Consider the following 6,153-nt stretch of genomic DNA (forward strand, 5'->3'; position numbering starts at 1 on the left):
ATCCGACTTTGATTCAGATTGAAACATTAATTTTTCGGACAGATTTGGGTGGTCCAAGCCTGATCTGACGGTCAGAAATATTCTTAGGAGATTAAAATAAATTTTAAGAGTTTTAGGACTCTTTTTCCTATCAAAAAATTATGAAAAATTTATCTATAAATAGGAGGTCCGAGAATAAATTTTGAGAGTAGAAAAATTTAGTGAAAAGGATAGAAAAAAATATTATATAACTTTAGAGACCCAAGAAGAAGAAGGAGAGAAGTCAGCTTGCTCTACGGAGTACGACGGAAGAAGGAGAGGTCATCAACCATCTTTTCGATGAGACTGGACTGATCAAATTTAGATCTTTATTATAGTTTTATTTTTATTTTATTTTATTATTATTTTTAAATTTTTATACTTAAATTTTAATTTCAATTAATGTAAAATTTATTTTTTTATACTTTAAATTCTTGTTATTTATTTTTATTACAAGTAGATGCTAGGATCTAGTTAGTAGATCTTAGTATCTGATTTATTTTTCATACTTTTAATTTTTATTTTTTGACTTAAATTACTTTCTCTAAAATTTTATTTTATTTTTATAAAATTAAAGATTTTAAATTAAAATTTTGCCTTCTCTATAGATTCGATCCGACTCTCTACTTTTTATGTATTTTTAAATTTTATTGAAGTTGAAATTTGATTGATAATCACAGTGTCTTAACGACAATATCGCAATCGTATCATGCAATGAATGGCACGGTAAATATATGAAAAATTTGAAAAATATTAGTCAGATCATTGTTTAATCTTGGCCATGGCAGTTTTTTAAATTATCGATATAAATTTTAGTTTGTGGAGTATTATTACAAAAAATTATATGGATATGGCTGTACCGAGACCGTCCGCATCCGTGATTGTATGTTTTCTCTCTTTAGTTAGTATATAGTTTTTTCTTCTAAAAGTCCAGCTGTTGGTACATCAACTGATGCAGACATTGATAGTGGTACATCTTGTGGGACTTCTAAGTCACATAGAAAAGCAGATATTTTTAAGATAACATGAATTTTTATTTATCAAAATAAATTTATTATCTTGTACATGATATTAGTTCTAATAGATAACTATTTTATTTTTATAATAATGTAGGATTTTGATATATTTGAAAGATTTGAATTTGTGACTACTGCACAGAAGTCTGAATTGGAGTTATACTTAGATGAGCCAAGAGTTGATAGAAAATCCAATTTAGACATCCTTGAATTTTAGAAAGTCAATTATTTTCGATATCCTCATCTTTCTCTCATGGCACATGATATTTTAACTATTTTAATATCTACAGTTGCCTTTGAATCTGCTTTTAGTATTGATGGGTGGGTACTTGATAAGTTCGTAGTTCACTTAAATTAGATATTGCTGAGGTCGTGATTTGCACTCAAGATTAGATATTTGAAAAGAAAGATATATAATTTAATCATTATATTGCTATTATATTTTTTGAATAAGTTTATTATTAACTATTGTAATCTTTCAATATAGATATTTTGGAATCTGAGTTAGATGAGATTGTAGAAGATGTCATGAACTTCAGTTCTATCAATGAAGCCCAATCAACTCAAGACTCGACCAATATTAATCCCAACCTATAATGAGATGAATCATGGTGATGCATTCTTTTTGGATTGTGTTGTTCATGTTTTTTGGATATATAAGGTTGTTATATTGTGTTTTATTTGGAACTTCTTTTTGATTTTTGTTTGACTAAGAACAATGGATATTATTATGTTGTCTTTGTTTGGAATTTTAGGTACTTGTTTGGATTTTAAGCAATTTTGAGATTGCTATAAGGTTTGTATGTGGAGGCTATGATGATTTTTGGATATATGTATGATGACTCAACTATTTCAAGTGGCAACAATCTTTGATGGTCTTCTTTTATAGGCAACAGATTGTAGTCGTTTTGATTTAGTTGTGGATTAATTATCATATCTGAGCCTCATCTTTCTCTTCTAGATATGCATGGATCTTCTTTTTTCCATTCTTTGCTATTCTGATGATTTTTAGGTGTAGCGTCCTTTTGAAAACTGAAATGAGGAACAGAACAAGGGTAAATATGTGATCTACATAAGTTCATGCTGCTTGTTATCCTTTTGAATTTCAAAATAATGTGGGTTAGTGCAAGTTGTGAAAGAGAGCTTGAACTCTATCTGGGATGAGACTTTTGACTTTCTTGTGGAAGATGGGCCATATGATTTGCTTATTTTGAAAGTTTGGGATCATGACATGCTGAAAAAGGTATCTCTTCTTGATCCTGTTGATGCATTAGTAGTTTCAGTATCTTGGTTAGGATCTGAAATGTTCAGCACTTAATAAAATTATGAGTATAACCTGTACTATAACTTGTACTAGAGAGCTCTGTTGCTCAATATCTTGGTTTGGATAGAGCCAAAACCTATTGCCCAATTCACATAATTTAGGCATAACATTTTGTTCCTAAGCAATCTTATTGACCATCTTGTCTATCATTTTAGGATTTGATCAAGAGATGCATTATTACGCTAAGGAGAGTTATAATTGAAGAAGAGTTGGCAGATAGTTTTTTGCTTGAGGGGTCAAAACTTGAAAAGCTAAATTTCAACCTCAAGTGGAAACCACAGTCAATTTATCAGGATTTATGATTTATAAAAGATAGTTTTACTTTTACCTATGAAAAAATTTGTCCCAAAGCCAATCGTCAGCCTGTTGATGATTGTGCTCATACTTGTAAAATGTATATAAATTTTTATTAATAAAAATTATTTGACTTTTTCATCTCAATTTTATCCATCTTATTTTGAATTTCTATGATTTGTCATGAAGTCCTTAGGACTATAATTAATCGACAAAGAAAGATTTATTGTTTAGACCTTAAAAGTGTTTGCGATCGAATGATATGCTGTTAATAGGAATATAGCAATATCGAGTATAGATCGTTGCGTGCCATATAAGTTGGTTGTCCTCTTAATCAAGGAGTATAGAGACACTGATATGGTATGCAAATAACATATAAGAATACATTTACATCGAACATGATCATTTATCAAGCACTCTACTGTCGAGAGTAGCTCATGAAGGATATGGGTATAAGTATCCCTCAGACCTGAGATCATCATGGTGATTTGTAAGCAACTGATTGTACTTTAGTATCCGAGTATTTGAATTTCTAATTCAATGATGAAAGATTATTGGGTGCAGTCAAGTACTTATCAAGTCGATATGTAAGTCAAGATGAAATTGATCTCTCTGAATTAGTAGGAGATATACATTAGTATATTTCAATCTAGTAAAATCTTGATCAGGATAATCTATGTGATGGATTTGAAAAGTTGAAATACAATATGGATGACTAAATTAGGATTGACAGTCAAACCCTAGGTCATCTTGAGCATTAGGATTAAAGAGATGAATTGTACGATAATCATACGCTAGTAGGTTCTAGAATATTGCTTTGCAATCTTTCGACCTATCTGGATGTCGGATCTCATTGCTAGATTGTTACATCGATTAGTATAAAAAATTATTTCTATGCTACTAGTTTAAGTTCGAACCTATGGGATCACATACATTAGAAAATTAGATCAAATCTGATGGCTAAAGAGTCCAATTGGATTGTGACTCTGGTGAAGAGTCCCATTAGGACTGAGACTTTGGAGGAGAATCTCACTGGACTGAGATTCTACTATTAGTAGAGAATTAATTAGTAATTAGATTGTTAATTAATTTAATTTGATTGAGTAAAGAGTTTTGGATTAAGTCTAATTGAATTAGATTCAGTTTGACTTAGATTGAGTTTGATTTGATCAAGCCTGATTGCAAGAAAAATTTGATCCTGATTCGATCAGAACTTGGGCTCAGCTAATTCCTAATTGGGTTAGAAATTTATTGAGATAATTGAGCTTCTAATTAGATTAGGTTTATTTCTATCATTGGGTTTAGATCAAATCTGATTTGGTTAAGAATTAAATCAAAAATTAAGAGTCCAAGCCAATAGGGACTCTATCTCTTCTCCTTGCGCCATCTTGCTTTTCCTTTCTTGTTCTTAATGCCAAATTGGTTTTGGCTTGAGATTTTTGGCACGATGAGAGAGGCCCCAGCAAGGGTGGGTGGCAAAGCATGATGAGTCATGATCTTATCTCCTGTCTAATTTGAATGCGATCCGAATTAGAGATAAGGAGAGAAGAAGGAAAGAAATTTTTCAAATAAGAAAAGAAGGGAGGTGCCAATTGTATTTTTCTTAATTTTCTTTGAAGATGTTTTAGGCATGTGAGACTCCTGATCTCCTTCTCCATGCCAACTCTTATTTCTAAAAATTTTGAGATGCCCAAAAGGTGTCTGGCGTGGACTCTATTGGCACCATCTCTTGGACCAAAACCCTAGCCCTTGTCTATTTAAAGGGGGCTTCAATTGTTGACACCATATGCTAAGTTCTTGCTGTTTTTATTTTTCCTCTAGAGCTCCATCTCTTCTCCTCTTCCTCCTTCAGATCTCTTCATCCTTTGGAGCATCCCAGGTCTTTGAAGAAGAAGAAAAAAATCAGCCTCCAAGATCCTTGCAAGCTAGCACTTTTAAGGAGCCTGATTTACGCCGATCATCGTGTGGGCATTCTGTGGAGGTCAGATGACTTCATATGGCTACGAGCAATCTGAAGGAGAGCCTATCCAAGTGTTGGACTAGTAGAGATCAAGAGTTTTTAGTTTGATAATGATTTCTAAACTCTCTTGATTGTTTTTGTTAGATCTAACGGTTAGATCTAGAATTGTAGCATCAATTAGATCGATGCAAGTTTTATTTTTAGATCTCATATGCATATTAAATCATTTTATTTATCTTGATATAGTAGTCTAGATTAGATCTTATGCATATAATTTAGATTAAATTATTTAATCTTATAGTTTCACTGCATAAAAATTTTGAAATTGTATGCATAGTACTGCCAGTGTTTTCTTCAATTGGTATCAGAGCTTTGTTTCTTATGATATAATTTAATAAGATTTTAGATCTGATAATATATCTTTAGATCTGATTATTTGTTATTTATATTAGATCTAAATATATTTTATTTTCAGATCTGGTTATTTATATGATAGATTAGATGATCTGAGTAGCAAAGTACTCAGATTAGATAATCACCAGGCCGTCCGATCATAGGAGCAAGTAGGGTTACATGACCCTCTTCTTCCATTTAATGGGATATTTTTATGACATATAGGGGTGCCACTGTGAGGTCCCATGAAGAAAAAAGTAAAAAGAGAAAAACTTACTTTCTTGCAAAATCCTAAATCTTGAAATCTTAGGATTTGTTGTATGTGATATAAGTTACATAAAAAATTAGTTACATCTAATCTTTACAATAAAAAATATTTTGATTTAAAATCATAAAAATTTAGATGTGATCTAAAAAAAATATAATTTAATATAAAAAATTTATATCAAAAATTATTTCAAAACCTAAACCATGTTGATATAAAAACTTAATTAAGAATTACGTGTTAGATTGATTAGATCTAGAATTATGATTTAAGATCTAGTGACATTGCATAAAACATGAGGCATGGGTTAGCTCAAATCAGATCCTTTTAATTGGGTTAGACTTAAGATTAAAATCAAAGAGTTAATTGACTATGCAAAGAAATTGATTGTCTAATCAAATATTGAATTAGATTAATCAGAGTTTCTCTAATACAATAATTGTAGATGGTCAAGTCTATTGAATTAGATTAATCAGAGTTTCTCTAATACAATAGTTGTAGATGGTCAAGTCTATGTCTTTGATTAGACCAAATGGACCTCGATTGTGACTTAATGGTTCAATCCGAATCATTATGTTGGTCAAATTTAAACTAATTAATTAATTAGTATCTAAGATAAGTTTAGCTTTTTGATCGATAGTTTTTAATTGGGAGTGACTTATCTGGCCATTTTGATAGTGCCTAAGACAAGCTTAGTAGACCCTCCCATCGATCTCACTTACCTGATCAATTTGCTGAATTTTATTTTGATTAGATCGCTAAGTGATTCGAGTTAATCTATGCCATTAAGATTGATCAGTGTGATTGATCTAGATATAATTTCAATCAGCATAATCCTAATTTGATTCAATGACTTGATGAAGTCAGTGGGAAGATTGTGGTT

At 30.9% G+C, this 6,153-nt stretch overlaps 1 pseudogene; it reads left to right on the forward strand.

The window, feature by feature from the left end:
* The first annotated feature begins 736 nt into the window (after positions 1-736).
* LOC140852390 (zinc finger BED domain-containing protein DAYSLEEPER-like) lies at positions 737-1,631 on the forward strand (annotated as a pseudogene).
* The last annotated feature ends 4,522 nt before the right edge of the window (positions 1,632-6,153 follow it).

Source organism: Elaeis guineensis, chromosome 11, assembly GCF_000442705.2.
Source record: "Elaeis guineensis isolate ETL-2024a chromosome 11, EG11, whole genome shotgun sequence".
NCBI classification, from domain to species: Eukaryota; Viridiplantae; Streptophyta; class Magnoliopsida; order Arecales; family Arecaceae; genus Elaeis; species Elaeis guineensis.